This window comes from Harpia harpyja, chromosome 10 (genome assembly GCF_026419915.1).
Source record: "Harpia harpyja isolate bHarHar1 chromosome 10, bHarHar1 primary haplotype, whole genome shotgun sequence".
Lineage (NCBI taxonomy): Eukaryota > Metazoa > Chordata > Aves > Accipitriformes > Accipitridae > Harpia > Harpia harpyja.
The window spans coordinates 31,618,583-31,636,881 of record NC_068949.1 but is presented as its reverse complement, the minus strand read 5'-3'; the positions used below and the strand labels follow the sequence as shown (position 1 = coordinate 31,636,881).

At 57.5% G+C, this 18,299-nt stretch overlaps 1 protein-coding gene across 4 annotated transcripts in view; it reads left to right on the top strand.

Moving 5' to 3' along the window:
- Positions 1 to 627: 627 nt before the first annotated feature.
- The window catches only part of SEMA4G (semaphorin 4G), a 29,708-nt gene continuing 12,036 nt past the window's right edge, over positions 628 to 18,299 (top strand). For 2 of the 4 annotated variants that reach the window (XM_052800208.1, XM_052800207.1), the window contains exon 1: positions 629 to 750. The gene's annotated coding sequence lies outside the window, so the exon portion shown is untranslated. Of the gene's footprint in view, positions 751 to 10,562; positions 10,631 to 18,299 lie in introns of those variants that run through there. The other 2 variants (XM_052800212.1, XM_052800211.1) reach the window with 2 other exon arrangements.

Sequence of the window (18,299 nt, the reverse complement as noted above, 5' to 3'; positions counted from 1 at the left end):
GAGCATCCTTCACCCGAGCAGTGAGTGCTGTGAGCTGGGGCTCGGTTTGCAGGCTCCATGGCTTTGGTTCTGGGTCTCAGGCTCTCTTCTCTCAAAGCCTGCTTGGAGATGAGAGTTCTGGCTCTCGGAGCGCAGGCAGGAGCAGGGGGGTCCATTTCCTTTCCAGGCTCACCACCAGGCTGCGGCTGGAGTAAAAATAATAGCTTAAAGCTGCCAGGCTTGGTGGTGGGGAGAGGATGGCTAGGTATTAAGTTTCATGCTTTATTCACGCTGCGGGCTTTTATAAAGGCAGTGTAAATCATGCAGGGTGGCCGTGGGCTCTTCAGACGGCATCATTCAGGCTCTCAGACACATTGATCTGCGTGCTGGAAACTGAACCTGTGCCCTTTGCCCTAACCCAAGCCGTGGGGAGAGGCCTGGCAGATGAGGATGCCGAAATGCTGCTCTGCATGTCAGCTCTCCAAGTTTGTGGAGCGCTGCCTACCTCCCCTGTGTACTAACCTATTTTTTTTTTTCGTTATTTTGGGCTCCAGCATTGTTATGGTAAGGCTTGCACAGCACAACGTGTTTTTCCCTCCGTTGATTTTCTCTTATTAGCCCATTTTTCCTCTTGCCCTCATTCTGTTTTTCCCTGCAGTACACGAACGCTGTTTGCTGAGAAACTGTGTCAGCCTTCCTCATAATTAAGAGTCTGGCAGGAGCCAGCGCGACAGTCATTTTGGAGATGACGCTTCCAGTTTGGAGCTGACAGTAAGCTGGGGTGCTGCGGCAGGGGCTCGGTGCTGGGGATGCGGGGATGTTCTGTGGCTGAGCAGGGCAGGGGGACCCATGAGGAGCCCGGCGCAGGAGCAGTGAGTACCCTGGGTGCATCTCAGCTGGGGTATTTAAACTGTGTCCTCCTGAAAAGCAGTTCCAGGAATGGTTAAATTCTAGGTTATATCACAGGTTTAGCCCTTTGGGAGGGAATCTGCATGTATGTGTATAGGACAGGAATAAATTGCAGTGGCCTTAAGTCGGCTGCATCTCTCCAGCTCGGAAATAGTTGTAATGTTGGAAAGCAAGATGGAGAGCTCGACAATCAAATGGCCTAAAAAAGGGTAAATAGAGAGAAGTTATTCAATGGTGCTCTGTAATTTGGTTTCAGACTCCGTAGTTCTTTTATTAGCAGGAAGGCTCAAAGCCAACAAAAGGAGACAGGAGCTGGGGATCTGCTTGCCTCAGGATGTTGTGGATGCTAAAAGCTTAGAGGTTCAAAGAGCATTTTGCAGCAGAAAAATCCATCAGGGTCTATGAAATCAAAGCAGCCATCCCTGGCTGAGAAAGCTTCAGGCTGCTGATCCCTGGAGGGTGGAGTGTGTGCTGGGGAGAGACCCCAGGCATCCGTCCTGCTCCTCTACCCCCTGCAAGATGCTAGGATTTTGGACCAGCGTGGTGGGCTGCCTATGTGCTTTACGTGAATGGCTGTGGGATTTCATGTCATGTCATCTCACAGTTTCCAAGCTGTCTGTCGTGTCCACGATAGCGCGTCTCCTTTCAGTCCTGAGACAGAGGTTGCTGTTGAAGGTGCTGCCAGCCATTGCTCTGTAGGAGCCTAGCGAGGTATATATGGGATCAAATGTCTCATGTGGCTGAAGAAAACCCAGTGACTTTTTTTGATCTTTCTAATGACACTGCAAGCAAGACTAGGAAAACAAGTCGTGTGGTTCAGGAGCTCCAGCAGAACACAATAACACCCAACCAACCACACACCAAAGGTGACCTCCTTCCTCTCCCCTTCCACCCCATCCATAGATGTTTTCAGCTAGGGAGAAGTAAAAATAAGAGCATCTGAGGAGATTTTTTAAAAAATCCTTCCTCTGTGGTACTTTCATAACAGAATTCAGCATTTTCCCTCTAGTTGCTGTGTCAGATTTGCCTCTTGGGGGCAACCTCACCCCGCTCCAGCTGGGAGCGTGGCTTCTGTCATTGCAAAGACAAGAGGGAGTTCATCGTGCTTGGGAGATGATGACTCACTGCACATCTCTCACTGCCTTTGCATTATCAGATCATTTTTGGCAATCGAGGTCATTATTTGCTGAAAGGATTTAAGGAAAGCCGTCGAGGTTGACTGTTCGCGGCTTTTCAGAAATGATGCGATCGGTTCTTGAAGGTCCCTTTCCAGGCTTGGAGCCCTTCAAAGTTTTTCCTGCCCTGCTGTCCTTCACAGAGAGGAGGGTGGCATGGAAGGACATGTGTTTTGCAGCTCTGGTTTAATGGATAGAACATAAATCTGTGCGAGACAGATTTACAGCGATGTCCCTGCTCTTCTTTTGCCTGGGATCCCTTGGACTATTACTAAGCCTATCAGCACTGCGGTTGCTCTGACTTGTATATAGAGGAGAGAGCAAACGTACTGCTTCAGCTCCGTTTTAGCCCCGTGTTCCTGAGCAGGCACCTCATACAAACCCTATCCATAAATAACCATTTGCATTTATTGAAAGGGGGTTGAGGTATACGGTGGAATAAAGGGAGTATTATTCATGCTTCGTGCTGTGGTTCCTAATGGTACTTTACATGCTGATACGACCTACAAAGCTTGTTGTTTTGTGCCTGCAGTGCTCTGATGTTGTTCTTACCCCGAGGGTCAGAAATGACAAGAATAAACGATCATGACGGGTGTCTTGCAAATCTCCACTCCCTCGCCTTGGAAGTGTCCTTGCAAGGGAGCAGCTCGGTGACATTGCTGGCGCAGGCAGAGGGGGAGGCAGTGTGCTTGTCCGGCCGCGGGAGGCGAACAGGGCGGCCTTCGTGTGAGATGCGAGAGCAGATCGATTTATCCTTACTCCTGTTTCACCTTCTCCCCGAAGTGCAGGGATGCAGCTGGGGCTGGGTAGGGAGGTTGGCCCAAGCCCAACACATGCAGGAACCCCCCTGGGAAAATACCGGTGGAGGAGGCTGGAGTGAGCAGGGTTAACCACAAACCCTAAAGAGTAGGGACTACTCAAAACAGGGGTGCAGGACGCTGCAGCCTGTTTCTGTCCAATGAAGGACTGAGTCAGCCCTGCTGGGACAGCAGCTCCTGGCTCCAGCCAGCCTGGGCACTCGGACGGCAGCGACCGCGCAGCTCATTAACCCAGCCCTCCGGCCCTCGCTCTGCTGGCCTTGATGCTGTCTTTCTTAATAGCTCCCTCTTCTTCTTTCTTTTCTTTCCTTTTTTTTTTTTTTTTTTTTAATAAAGGTGAATTAGCTATATGGATATGCAGGAACATGAATCAAAGGAATTCAGCTGACTCTCAAACATACCGTTTGTACAGAGATGTGCTAAAGCACCAGGATGTGATGGATGCAGCCTGCTCAGAAAACACCTGAGGACAAAAAGTGCTTGTAAGGCATCTCACCACAGCTTCCCAAAATCTGATTACGTAGGGGGAGGGAAAAAAAAAAAAATCAAGTTTTGGAATACATTAATTCAGTTGAACAGTACAGGGAGAAGAAGGTGCCAGCAAGAAGCAAATCAATTCCCGAAGGCTGCAGAGAAATTTCACTGACTTGGAGCTTCAGAGCAAGGTTGGCTACACTTAGAAGAGTTATGTTTCACCTGAAATATTTAACACTGGGCATTTGAAATGCTCTGTGTATCTAAAGAGCCCACCAAAAATCTGTTTACAAGAAGATTTTAGAGGAACCTTGGGGTCATGCCATGCTTTCAATGGGTTAACCCAGAAGTTTGGGTTTTTAAAAAAAAAAAAAAAAAAGAGAGAAAAGCATGGGAAGGGTAAGACTCTGGCCTCTGTCACAGGGAAGCAAAAATTACCATGTAATGAATGCCGGGCTGCTTTTGGGACATGTGCTGATAGATCTGTTGTTAGGAGGGAGATGTTTCCATGGCAAAACCATCATCCTAAATAGCACTGTAACTCAGCAGAGATGTGGTGGTGGCCCCAGGGACCATCATCCCGGTCCATTCAAGCATCCTTCCAGGAGAGGTGGGAGTGCGACGGCAGGGGGGATCAGGGCAGCTCTGCTGCAGCGCCAGGGCTCTGCCGGCAAGGCTGTCGGCTCAGCGTTTTTCAGTCCTTTCCGACTTTAAAAGAAAACTACAACAAAAGGCAAGCTTGAAATAGCTCATTTTATCTCAGCAGACAAATAACTTGCTTTGAGCATCATTGTCACTCAGGCTAAATTACTTTTAGATGTTTTTAATGACTGGGTAACATTTTTCAGCTGTTCATTCTGCGGCACCCTGCTAGGGGACAGTCCATCTGTGAAGACCAAGGACTCGGATATCGTGGTTGTTCTTCCTGACATTCGTGTGGCTTTATTATTTGATATGTGATTCCCTGTGGTAGAGATGTTTTCAGCTAAATTTAGAGCTACAAGCTCTTTTCTTTGCATAGGGGGATCTGTTTCCAAATGGGGCTGGGAGGCTGGCTATGTGTGGAGCAGCAGGAGGTCAGGGATGCAGACGAGAAACTTTGGCAGATTGAAGGTGACAGTCCAAATCCTATCTGTGCTAAGGTTGACATTATCATAGGGCTGGAGCGATTTTAACCCATCATTTGTTACCCTTACCTTTCATTTCACTTGTAATGCACGGCACGAAGAGCTGTGACTTGCAAAACGATCCCAATGGGGACACGGTTTGCGACATCAGCAACGCAGGTCTCCCCAGTCCCTCTTTCCGAGGCAGGCACAGCTTTCGCATGCATTCCCAAAGGCAGCTTTTAAGCTGCTTGCCTTCGCCATCTCTGGGTTTTGCAGCGCTTCTAGGAGATGTATTTTTAAATCCAAGCTCATAAATTTTGGAAGCTACTCTCCTTCCCCCACCCCCTCGCCCCTATCAAAGTGTCAGAGCTGAAGAAAAACTGTGAGAGTGATGGATGCGCCTGGCTCTGCTTGCCAGTGCTCTGCCTGTGTGCGGGGGGTTATTTACTGCGCTGCTCGGGTTGTTTCTTCTTCGGTGACAGTGATGGCAGGGTTGGGGTTTGGTGCATGGGAAGGAGAGGCAGGCTGCCCATGGGTCAACTGAGCTTTGGGCTGGAGCAGGCAGGGCTGGGGAGAGGTTGCTTGGGCACAGGGGCCAGATGGCCAAAAGGTGAAGCCATGGGGACATGGATCCTGGCTGGCAGCTTGGCCCAGAAGGTGGATGCCAGGGACCATTACACCCTCCTGGCTTTACCTCTAGGGGTGTGTGGGTTAGCTCACCCAAAAGGGCAGCTCCTAAAAGCCACTGGTGTTGCTCCAGCCCCTGTGCAACCCCAGGGTCGTGTGTTGCTGCTCTTAGCAGTGTGTGGCAGGGACCCAACCTGCCACACAGGGGGCTGTGCCTCAGCCACAGAAACAGAGACCCCTGTGGTCCCTGGCCAGGCTGGAGCCCACCTGCTTTTACTGGGAGCAGTTGGGATGATGGGCAGAGGGGTTGCTGGTGTCCTGGGGCTGGAGCTGTGGGCTCTGCCCCTTCCCTGCCTGCAGCCACCTTGGTCCTGCTCCTGCCCCGGAGCCGGAATGAGACCCCACGTTGAGCCCTGAAATGCCACTCTTGCCTCTCCCACAGGATTCCCATCAGCTGCTGGTGTTTGCCCCCCATGCTGCAGGAGCATCCCGAAGCAGCCCTGCCCGGTTGAAAGGCAGGTCGGGAGCCTGCCCTCCCGCAGTCTCGCCAGCCCTTCCCCGCAGGTGCGCTGCCGACAGATCCCAAGCCAGGGAGATGATTTCCACCAGCTCAGAGAGGTTTGCAGACGAGCAAACCAAACCCCGCTGGCTCCCCGTGCAAGCGCCTGTCCTCTGTGAACTCCCGCGCGTCTCTCGCAGCCGGGCTTGTGGGAACAGATTGGAGGCTGCTGTGACTCAGCTGCTTCTCCCCTGAGAAAATCCGCCCTGGCACCATGCTCAGCTCTGCGGCTGGGGCTGCCGGCACCTGGCAGCCTTCATCAACAAATGGCCTTGGGCAAAACATCCCAATTTCCACTGCCAAACACTTATAGGGGAGAAATCCAGCATCTGATCCTGCGGGAAGTCGGGGCAGCAACTCCACTGCTCTACTGACCTGGGGGGAAAAGTCCCGTCTCTACCCAAAACCGAGCACTGGGCTGGAGCGGCTGCAGCACGGGCTGGCTGTTCGGCTGCCTTCTGGCCTGTCCCTGCCTTTTTCTAGCTCGTTATAACTTTCTCAGACAAATTCTTCTGTGATTGTAATTTTCCTTGCTGGCGCTCAGCCTGAAGAAACAGTGGTTTGGAAAGTTTGCTCAATGACTCGAAGGGAAGAGGCTCCCGTGCCTTTCATGCCCTGTGCCCGCTGGAATATTTTTTTTTTCCCTGGGGCTAATCTGCGGAGCATCACGCTTGGCTTGACGAGTTCATGACGCTCTCAAGAAACAAAGCCAAGCCTGGTGAGTGTGCACTCAGCTGCTGGGAAGCCCCAAGTGCCGCTGCTGGGCTCCAGGCATTGCCGGCACGTCTTTTCTGCTTCTCTGCTTCACGTGGTGCTGCCGGCAGGGATCCTGGTCAGGCTGGTCCTGCGGTGGGCAGAGGGGACAGCCAAGATGGCAGATGCTGGAGCAGTGAGACCAACCCCGTGGTGTGGGGCTGGTGTGCTCCCCGCTGGGCTTTTCTTCCATGGAGGCAGGCAAAGCAGCGATGCCGGACTCGCAGTGTAGTTGAGGGATGGAGGGGCCCGGAGAAAGGCTGGTTTGCTCGTTGTTGCTTTCTCATGTCAAAAGGGAAAGGTACTTGGTTTTCCACCCGTGGTTTTGATGTTATAACGCCTCTCGGCACGGTGCGGGCTGGCATGGCTTTAGCATGAGTTTCACAACTCTTTTGCGGGTTTCATAAATCCCCAGCTGCTGGAGTGCTGTGATTTTGTAACTCCCAGCTGGCTTTCAAACCTGTCTGGAGCACAGCTTGAAAAGGTCAGCTCTCTGCTGCCCCTTGGACGACAGAGGCTGGCAAACCAAATCCCAGACACTGGGCTTTTATCTTGCTTTTCTTGCTCGGGGCAAGGGAAAGGCAGGCTGCAGGCGCTGCTGAGGAGGAACCAGAGCTGCCCTGGGAAGCAGTTTCCTACCAAAGGCTGCAGATCCTGGTCAGCCCCATGGGTTTGATAGATACCAACACCCTGTCAGCACTGCTACCCCCAAAAATGGGGGCTTTGCGACATGCTGCTGCCTTGGTGTGCACCCCTGCCAGCGTATTTCCAATTTAATTCTGGCTGTTATTCAATCCTGCCAAGTTGTTTGTATTTACGCCACTATGATCCATAATGAAACCCTCTTCCCGGCCAAACCTGGTTCCCAGTGGTGGGAGTGGGGACGCGCAGCGGCGGGGAGGGTGGGGGTCTCCTGCCAGTCACCTGGGACGCCCCTGTGCAGGGGGCATCCCCTATGATCCTGGCCATTCAGGATGAACTTGAGAGGGGTGAGGGGGATGGAGCCTGGGGGCTGGCATGTTTTGAGGCTGCAGGCAGGGTGGGGGTCCCTTGGGGCCCAGAGTGACAGTGGGTGTTGAGCTACAACCAAGCCAGATAATGCTTCATCCCCAGCAGAGCCTGAGGCACAGTGGTGTTGTGCACTAAGCAACTTAATGCACGTCTTCTTGTGCTGCGACAGGGTCCCCCATGTCCCTCCAGGAAGGCTGCAGGCTGGCGGTGGCTGGAGAATTATTTCTGGCTGGGGGTCCGGCAGGGAGCACCTGGCAGCGCTGCCGCCCCGGGTGCTGAGCTGCAACCTGAGTGCACACAGGTCGCTGGCTCCCAGGCTCGGGGCAAGCGCAGCATGTGTGCTGGGAGAGCTGATCCGCGCTAATCCCATCAATATTTCACGGCTCTGTGGCCCTGTTATAATTCCTCGCATCATCTGGGATGCTGGCTGGGACAGGGTGCATTTCCAAGTGAAACACGAGAGCTGCTGTGGCTTCGCCGTGGCTCCTTGGGCATCAGAGGGGTGAAAGGGGTTGGCTGTGGGCATTTCTACCTGCTGTGGGTAGGGTTATCTGGCAGAGATGGGTGAACACAAACACGCTGGCCGAGCGTGGGCATCGTGGGCATCCACCTGGCTTTGCCATGTGCCAGAGCGGTGGGATTGTGCTGTGACGGGCAGCTGCCGGCACAGGCAAAGGGCAGCTGACCCTGGCACAGAGGGGGCTGTGATGTGGGACAAGCCTGCTCTGCCCAGTCCTCTCTCCGTGGGCCACGGTGTTTAAGTGACAACAAGAAGGAATTAAACTGTAAGCAGACTGTGGGCTGTTGATCAGGGCACTAAAGCATCTCCTTTTCCTAAAGGCCATTTGGATTAACGGGAAGAGAGCATTAGAGATAAAATCTCCTTGCGTGGCCATGGGGAGGGTGGTTTCCTAAGGCCCAATGGCATGACCCAGAGGGCCCCCTGCTCTGGGCTGTCCCCTAGGCTAGGACAGGGGCTGCAGGGCTGCTCCGATGGGAAATTCCCCTTCCAGCACCTTGCTGGCTCTGGGCTGAGGTTGGAGCACAAGCAAGACCTCCCTGCTCGGCAGCACTTCTCTGCGGGCAGAGGGATGCAGGCGCGGGAGAGGGTTGGCTCTTGCCTGCTGCTGCCTGCATCCATCCCTCTCTGGCTCTTGGGAAAGCCGTGCAAATAAGAGCAAGGCCCTGGCCTTCAACCTTGTGGGGCCCTAAATTCCTTCAGTTAATCTCATGGGGGCAGCAGAGCAGGCGAAGGCTCTGAAAATAGATCTGTTTCCAGCTGCCGATGACTCGTGTTAATTAATTAAAGCCTCGCAAGCTCGGGCCTGTAAATATGCAGTGCCGAACGCGCCAGGCTCTGCTTGCTCTTTGCTCATGCACTAATTACCCCACTGCGAGGCCAGGAGCTAACGCAGCTCCAATTTGTGCTGGGTTCGGCTTGCAGCCACGTGGGAGGGCTCCTGCCTGTGCTGCCCGAGCAGGCAGTGCAGTGCCCTGGAGAGGGAGGGAGCCTTGGGCAGCCCCATCTCAGCCCTGGCACCCCCTTCCCCAGTGCTCACAGACTAGTTCTCCCCATAACCGGCCCCATAGCCTCCAGCTGTGTCTCTGCTAAGGTAGGGGATGGGGTTCAGAGCAGATGTGGGGCACCAGCCGCCTCACAGCACCCGAATCCCCCATCCCTGGGTAAGACAGGCTGGTCAAAAGCATCCCTGCCTTGTGGGCAGTGGCTGCTGCTTCAGCCTGCCCTCCTGCTGCCCATGCAGGGCCCCAGGTCTGGCCGGGCAGGGCTGCGGGTGAGCCCCGCTCCGGGTCCGCAGGGTGGGCGGAGAGGCAAGGCACTGTGAGGCGTGGAGGAGATGCTGGGGTTTTGCCCAAGGACAGGAGGAAACGCTAATTAGCTGCTGGAGTGTACAGGAGGTGAGGGCGGGAGGACGGGGAGCACTGGAGGAGGTGGGTAGCGTCTCTGCTCTGGGATCCCTGGGAGTGGGGACAGGGAATGGGTCCCAGCATCTTGTGCCGGGCAAGGGGGTAGTGGCTGCTCGGTGAGTGTGCGCGAGGGTGATGGGAGCACCCAGATGGGTCCCTCCTCAGCTGAGACCCATCAGTGCGTGAGGACAGGGGGGATTCAAGCCTTCACTGCTTTCCCTCCCACCCATGGCACTTTTAGTAGGCAGGACCCTGGCAGTCAGAGGCCTTGGGAGTGGCATGTTAGCTGGGCTCCACACGGGAGCACCCTGCCCCTGCCACCCTTACCAACCCTAAAAGGTCCAGGTGGTGGTGAGAGGTCAGCTGGGGCTGACCCTCATCCCCAGACAATGCTCAGCAACTTCAGCACAAACTTGCTCAACACTAAGCCCTGCCGCGCGTCTGGTTCCAGGTCTGAAGGGTGTGGGGTCAGGGTGGCCCTTGTCCCCTTCTTGGAGACCTCACCCCTCATGGGGGGTCGGTGTGGAGTGAAGAGGATGAACCCGCATCCGAGGGTGCCGGTGCTGGGACTAGGCACCGCATGGCTTTGTAACCACAGGCTGGCAGCACCCAGCCACCCTGCCAGCTTCGGGAGCTGTAATCTGGCGTGCGCAGGTACAGCATCTCCCCACCTCCTGCTCCAGCTGATTTCCAATTGCCCTAGATCCAACCTGCTGATTACATACAGCGCTTGGGGTTTTGCTTTTGGGAGGCCTGCCACCGTGACGGGTGAGGAGGGAGGGTTGGCCAGGCGCTGAAAGCTTGCGAAAGGAAAGCAAACACAAGCCTGAACCTGGCAGCTCGTCTGTGGGGAGGAGCCGCAGAAGCCACCCAGGACAAAAAGGCTCCACACAGGGCCCCAGAGAAACCATTACCTGCCTGTGTTTCCAAACAAGCTTCCACCATGGGTAAACGAAGACTAAATGGGGAGGCATGTGCTAATAGGAGGGAGAAGATGGGGCACGGTGCCTCGGTCAGGTGTGCGATGCGGGATGTGAGGAACCGGGGTGGGTTTGGGGAGCGAGGAGCCTCGGCGGGCACCGTGGCACTGGCTGGGTGGCTGTGGTGTGACGACACCGCGTGTGCTATGTTGCCAGAGCTGGGCGATGCTTATCTGCATCTTATTTTATCTTATTTTACAGTTACAAGCCCAAGTTACCAGCCCTTTGCCTCCCTGGCCTTGCAAAGGGCTTGAACACAGGCTCCTCTCCCAGAGACCTTTTTGGGGCTGTATAACCCAAACCGCGCGTGGTGAGCGAACCCCCCCCAGCCCACCCAACCCCTCCCCACGTGTCGGGTGCTGACCATCCCCGGGCCGGGGGGGGGGGGGGGGGGTTGCACAGCGGCGTCTCTGCCTGCCGTGGCTCTGCCGAGGGAAACGCTGCCCCCCGCCTCCCACCGCTTGCTGGGGAGACCCAGCGCGGGGAGGGGTAGCCCAGCCCCGGCTCCCCCCTCGCCGCCGCTCCTGCCCTCCATCCTTCGCGGGCCCCATGCGAGTGGCTCCGGGCCGGGGCTGGCCACCGCGGCCTCCGCGTACCGGAACCTCCGCGGCCGGCAGGGGGCGGGGCGGTGCGGGGCGGGCGGCGCGCGGCTCGGCTCGGCTCGGCACGGCACGGCACGGCGGGGCCGGGCTGCGCCGCGCCGGGGCTGCGCTGCGCTGCGCTGTGCCGGGCCGGGCTGGGCCGGGCCGCCCGCACCTGCTGCGTCGCCGAGGAGCGCCGCACCGCACCGCACCGCACCAGGCAAGTGGCGGGGAGACGCGAGTGGGGATCAGCCGTCGGCTGGGTGCTGGGTCCGGGTGCTGGGTCCGGGTCCGCAGGCAGGGCCGGGAGGGGCTGGGTCTGGGCGCCGCGTCCGCAGGCAGGATCCGGAAAGCTGGATATGGGTGCTGGGTCCGGGTGCTGCGTGCACGGGCAGAGGCTGGGCGCTGGGGCTGGGTGCTGAGTCCGCAGGGCAGTGTTGGGGGTGCTGGGTCTGAGCGCTGAACCTGCAGTCAGGGTCGGGGGTGGTGGGTTTGGGGTGCTGGGTCTCGGTCCAGGTCCACAGGCAGGATTGGGGGTGCTGGGTCTGGGTGCTGAGTCCGCAGGGCAGGATCTGGGGTGCTGGATCTGGGTGTTGAGTCCCATGGTAGGGCCTGGGGTGCTGGGTCTGGGTCCCGGTCTGGGTCTGCAGACAGGGTTTGGGGTGCTGGATCTGGGTGCTGAGCCCACAGGCAGGATCTGGGGTGCTGGGTGCGGGTGCTGGATGCACAGGCAGGACCTGGGGTGCTGGGCGCACAGGCAGGGTCCAGGAGAGGAGGAGCAGGGGTCTGACCTGCTGGGGTCGAAGTCCAGGGAATGATGCCTTGGGGGAAACAGGGAGGCAGAGCCTTGGGGGCAGGAGGGAGAGGGGTTCCGGGGAGCTCTGATGCAGGTGAGGATTTGGAGGTGACAAGCTGGAGGGGAGGTGGCGATATGCAGGATCTGGTGGCAGCACAGGTAGCTTTTTTGGGGGACAGGTTTGGGGCATGGGGTGAGGTGGGGCTGGAGGACCTGGGCAGGAGTGACAGGGGGACACGCCGAGGGTGTAAGGAATGACGACGGTAGGGATTGTAGCCAGACAGGACACCAGCTCCTGGGGAGAGGGCTAGATACAGCCCCTCTCTTCCCCAGCAGATCAGGGGTCTGTGGGGATGGGGACTGCTGGCGGTATTTGGGGAGGCTGAGTGTTACCTGGGGGCAGCTGGTGTTCCAGCCGGCTGGGACGAGATACTAAACAGATGCAGGTGGTGCAGTGCAATCCCTGCCTCCCCCCCTTCCTCTTGGGAGGCAGAGGGGCACAGGACGTGGCTCGTCTGAGCCCTGGCTCCTTGGGATTCATTTCCTTGGGATGTATTGCTGTGGGGGCTGCAGATGCCCCCAGGTGGAGGGGACCGGCTTGTGCTGGGGGCTTGTCTGCGTTGGGGTCGAGCTGCATCTCCCTGCGGATCCAAGGGTAGAAGGGACCTGCCGGGCAGCACTGGGATTTGGGGCTCTCTTTGCCCTCCCCATCGGTACCCAGGTGGGCCAGTGGCTTGTGCCTGGCCTTTAAAACCGAGAGCGTGAAGTGGGAGGGGGAACCGTGAAAGGGCTCTTCAGGTGCCAAGAAAAACCGTCTCCAAAGACAAAGAGAGTGCCCAAAATGGATGAGGAGTGCAGATTCCCCCAGAGGCGGGGAAATTATCAATAACAACAATGGCATTTGTTGTGCTAGTTGGCCTACCACCGCGGGCTCCGGCTGCTTTGCCTCCCTCTGTGGTGGGCACAAGCTGGGACCCCACACATGAACCCCAAACCCAGGCGGAACGGCCGCGGCGATGCTGCGCACGTGTCCCGCAGGACGTGTCTCTGCTTCATCTCGGTTTGGCCAGGCTCGCTCTGCCCGGAGGGATGAGGGGCAGGGAGCTGCCCCCCCCAGCACGCCAAGATCCCTATCTTGACCTTGTTTTTGTGTTGCAACCGGAGGGGAAAAAAAACCCAAAACCCCAACAACCCTTTCGGTTCCTGCAGATGAGAGCTTTGTGTCATAGGCTTGTTCTCCCCCCCCCGCCTTTTCCAACATCCATTTGAACCTTTCACCACTTTCTCCGCCAGGAATGCAGTGGGTTTGCTGGAGCCGGGAGGTTTATTCAGCAAATCTGGCAGGTCGTGTGCCGGGAAAAAGCATCCAGGTGCGCCGGGCCGGCAAGGGGGGGCTCTGCCGGCACCCCGTGCAGGAGGGCAGCGGTGGGTGCGGTGGAGACACGGTGCCAGCCTCGCCCGGCCGCGTGTGGGGAATTTCCCTCCCTGCGCTTGCCCGCCGGCTCCGCTTGGCATCTTGATGGGACTTGTTGGGAAGCAGCTCATGTGATGGGTGGTTTGCGGGGGGGAGCCGGTCGCAGGAGACCCGTTGCCTCTCAGGGAGGGGGGGGTCAATGTCCCCAGAGCTTTTTATGTTCCCCTGCTGTGAAAGCCCCCCTGGCAGCGGCCGGCTGCTGCTGCTGCTGCCGCCGGTGCTGGGCGGGCGCCTGTTCCCGTTCAAAAGTGAGAGCTCCCTGCCCCACACTGCTGTCACCGTCCCTCCCCGCCTGGCTGTGCCACCGCTCCTGGTGATTTACAAGCATGAGGGCTTTGCCATAGCAGTGTCGTCACCAAACTCACCTCCTCCATCTTCCTGGGGCCTGAGCTCTGCCGTTCGGAGATGAAGGAAGCCGAGGGTTTCAGGCACCGTGTTACCGACTAGTGCAGGGGCCAGGATGCAGCTTGGTGATTCTGGGTGTGCTCTGGCTTGTGCTTTTCTTGTTGCTTAAAAGCTCCCCCCAGGTACAACACCATCTCCCCTTACCTGATGGAGGGCTCTCGTTTGCATGTTGCAAAGCCCGGCCCGTGCAAATAAGGTGGGGAGCTGATTTTGGGGCAGCAAAGCTGGCGGTATGCAAATGGCTGTGGGAAAGGTCAGATGCTGCTGCCTCGCGCCGTGAAGTTTTGAATGCAAAGTTGAATATCAAATTGGGTTTGACCCCAGATTTGGAGCTTTGTTGGAGGGAAAGCGAAGGAAACAAGAAGACATTGTCAAAGCTGGAAGCCATAAAACCGTTCCTTGTCATCTGGTTTTCCTGGACTTCTGAAAAGAAAACAGTTTATCTTTGGAATAAATAAAAGGGAGAGGGACAAGCTTGCGGCAGAAAGCCCCACGTTGACACCAGGCGAGCTGGGTTGCGCTCCAGCTCTTGCCCCAGGTCATGCGTGATTTCTGAGCCTCAGTTTCCCCTTGGGGAAGCCCTGCGCCACGCCGATGGTGGGAACCCCAGGCATTGCCAAGAAACGTCTTTGAAACTCAAACCTGGCTTTGGAAAAAAACTGGAAGACAAACCGGCTCTAAACAAACACCCGAGTTAATTCCTTGTTTTGCATTGTACGAGCCCAGTGAAATGAAACACAGTGCAGCCGCAGGGACGAGCAAATGGATGCAAATGCGTCAAAAAGCCCCGAAATCTGCTGGGTCTGAAATGTCCCTTTTCATTTAGGGTTAGAATTTTTTCTTGTTTTCTTTCTAATTGTTCCTGGGAATTTAATTCTACAATTATTTTCCTGCTTCTGCTGTGGAGACAATGTGCTTCAGCCACAAAGCCTTTGAAGGCTGAATTGCAGATCGCATCCAGCGCCGAGCCACTTGGATGCGAATGCCCCCTCACTGGGAAACTTTGCTGTGAGATGGAGGGCTGTCCGTCCAGCTGTCCGTCTGTCCATCTGGTCTGCCAAGGGGCTGCCGGCAAATGGCGAAGCCTGGCCTGCTGCAGCGGAGGTGGAAAATGTTGGGGTTTGGGGGTGATGTTGCTAGTGCCGAGCGTGCCTCTACCCTGCCGTGGAGGAGGTGGGAGTCCCGGGGGTCTGAATCCCGCATCCCGAGGCTCGGCGGCCGCGCTCTGCATCCCCCGTGGCCTGGATGTGGGGGTGGGCTGGTGGCGGGGTGAAGTCAGACTCAGGCCACCGCGTCTTGGCATCCTCCGGTTTCACTTCCCGGTTCCTGCACGGCTCCTGGCTGGGCTCTCAGGTGCTCCCAGGCTGCAGGGTCAGCCCAGGGCTGCTGCTGTGGGGTTTCTGCAGGGGCAGACATGTTGGATGGGAGGGAAGAGCTGCAGGGGCTGTGTCCTCACTGCCGGCTTGCAAGGCAGCCTCCAGCACGTGGGGAACTGCTCCTGCAAGGGGAGATTCGATGCCCTGCCTGGGGGTGCTGGGTCTGGGCTGGCTGAGGCATCCCTTAGTGCTCCGGGTCCTGCCACCGAGCTGCAAGGGTTTGCCCTTCAGCCTCCCCGCCGTGCGCTCTTCCCTCCTGGGCCAGCTCTGAGCAAGGCTTTTGAGGCAGTGGAGCTGGGCAAGGAGCTGTTTTGACTGATGGCTGGCATTGGTGGGTTTTCCATACAGACAGGGAGTGGAGGAGTGCTCTGTCCCGCCGTCCTGGGCACGGTGCTCTTGCTGCCTGCTCACAGCGCTCCGGGAGCTGCTGGAGAGGAGCCGTCCCCACGCCTGGCAGGCGGCTGCAGGCAGGTGATGCCTGCCCATGGCACAGGCTGGAGCAGCTTTCCTTATTGTCTCAGTTGGGTTTTTTGGGTGGGTTTGGACGGGAATGCTGGGAGAGCTCTTTTGGGCCCTTGGCAGTGAGCTCTGTTGCTGCCTGACAGCCCCTTTGAACCTCCTGCTCTGCATCAGACCAGACCTGACAGAGAAGAGGAACGAGTTCTTGTAAGAACAGTGAAAACGGGGAGCTGGGGACAAGCTAAAACACCCCGATCCCTGCAGCTGTGCAGGGGGACACCATGGCTGGGCCCTGCCCCTCACTGAGCTGGCAGCATGCCCTGGTGGGATGCTGCAGGGGGACAGAGATAAAGGCATGGTGCGAGGGGCCAGTGGGGCAAAACTGTCGGAAATTGGATTGTTATTAGTTTTATTGCTGACAGATCAGCTTCTCTTTTCAGGGATGTTTAGATGTCTGGCTCTTGCTGGCACTAGTGCCCCTTAAACCAGCCCCCACCCCCAGCCGGCCCCGCTCGCTCTCCCATCCATCACTTTGCTCCTTCACGTGCCTCCTCCCCGCCGTGATGTTGGTGGGATCAGAGCTGGGTGCTCTCCTCTGCTGGATGCACTGGCTCTGCCGGCGGCAGATGGGGGCCATGCCATGCTGGGGGAATTTGGAGCCTGTTCCCACGGCCCACCGGTGCCCGCCACCCCCCCCGCCCAGCTCCACGACGGCTGTGCTGTGCATGGGAGCTTTGTGGCAAGAGCAGGGCAGATGCTCCTTGAGATGAGCCAATGTCGCTGCTCTCCCTCCCCTCTGCTGTGCCTGAATCCCAAATTTGGGTAAAAGAGGGATATATCTACTTCCTGAATCACCAAAGTTCCTGTGCGTGTCCGCTGAAGCACCTCAGGGTCGAGTGTGGTTTTGTTTAAAGAAAGCAACTAAAATAAACTCAGCGAGGGGCTCCCAGGCGGTCACTTTGCTCCTTCCCTCCCCGTCCCCAGCCCCCAAACCCGGCACAGATCTCCTCTTCCTGGAGGGCTTTCAGCACGCTAGCATTTTTTTCTTGCTGTTGTTGACAAAAATCCTGGCTGGTTGAGAAATATCTGTGTGGCAGCGCCAGCCCAGTCCCACGGGTCAAATCCTGCCCCTGCAAATCTCTGCTGGGAAGGACGGCTCATCCCGGGCTGGCCTTTGGGGATGCTGCTGGGGGCGGGGGGGTACCCATCGCCTTGCAGGGCACCCTAGGCACAAGGCCATGAGCAAGCCCCTGTGACAGACAGACAGATGGACACCATGGGCTCGAGGTGGACCTGATGTTTTATCATTTGCTGGTTGGGCTCCGCAGCAGAAGCAAAGTGCTGGAAGTTCATCAAGGGCTGAATTAAAGTTGCCTGGCAACCTCCATCCCTGCTCCTCTTCCCACATCTCGCAGGATTTCCCACCCAAGGTCTGCTGGCTCCGGGGAGGGGGGGCCCGAAACACAGCACGCTCACAGCCAAGCAGGGGCCAGGCTCGCCTCTTGCTGGATGGCTCTTTTCCTGTAATTCCCTGGCTCATTCCCACGCCTGGGAGCTGGGAGCTCTCTCCACCTCGTCCCCTGGGGCGGGCGCCTTTCCCCCCAGCCCTGCGCCGGGAACGGGTCGGGCTGTTTTGGCTGAACCCAAGGGCAACTCACGTGGGTCCCTGGGTGGGTAAAATGGTGCTGGGCCAGTGGGAACATGGCTGGGGGAGCGAGTGGCGGGGGAGCTAAGGGGGCCGGGGGGGGGTCACGGGCTAGGCTTGGCCCCAATGAGTAAAGCTGAATCGGCTGCGTGGGGTTTGGAGCGCCTGGGCTGGCTGCCATGAAAAAGCAAGGTGTAAACGGTGTCTCCTGGTGCAGTCGCTGCCAGGAGTCTTGTTAAGGCTGTTTTGCAACCCCGTAACCCGGAGGAGACCTGATGGAAATCCTGGTCCCCACCGGGAAGCCAGCAGCCCTTGCTTGTAGGAATGCACGATGCCAAGAAGAGCAGCCCACGAGGAGGGGAGAAAGGTCTGGCAGCCATTCTGGGAGCCTGCTTGTGCTTTACTAGAGCTTGGTGGAGCAACCACAAGCTGTCCACATAGCAGCAGGATGGAGAAGCGTCCGATTGCACTCTGCAAATCTCTGTCCCGCCATCCAGGATGGATGCTGGGGTTGAGCTGGAGAAGGGCTGCTCCCACTGGGCGTTTCCATTCTTTCTCCTGGGTTCCCTTTAAATTAAAAAGCTGGCATTGTTTTCTGCTGTGCAGCTGAGGAAACAGCTATGGGGGGCCCATAAAACCCCAGCTGAGGTCCTTCCATATTTGCCAGCCCCACTGACAACGCAGTTTCCCCCCCCCCCCAGCTTGCGGCTGGGTCTTGCTCCCAGGTTTTGCTGCCTCATGGCTTTGAGGACTGCGGGGCAGCGGAAAAGGGCCACCGTGGCCAGCAGAAGCTCACGGTGCAGCGGCCGTCGAGGGGTGCGGCAGCTTTGGCTGGTTTCTTTGGCCCAATCCAGGTTGGTGAGACCTGCCGCTGGGAAATTCACTCATCAAAAGCTTTTTGTGCCTCCAGAGACGCTGGTCGTGGGGATTTTAAGGAGGTGCCGACTGGGCTGGCTCGTTTGGGTGTGCTGCACTGGCTGGCTGCTGGTGGGAGGCTGAGGCCGGCACAGTCACGCTCGCACAGCTTCCGTCGTGACCCAGTAAACCCAGTCAGACCTGACCGGGGCTCACTTGCTCGCTCGCTCCCCTGCGCGCTCATGCACGCCTGCACACCTCTGCCGCCCTGCTGCTTTCCTGGCGTTCCCCAGGGACCAGCAAACCTGTCCCGCTGGTGGGAGCTGGTGCCTGGGTTGGGCTCGCCTGGCTCTGCTGGGAGCCGTGGCTGCATCCCACAGGAGCACTG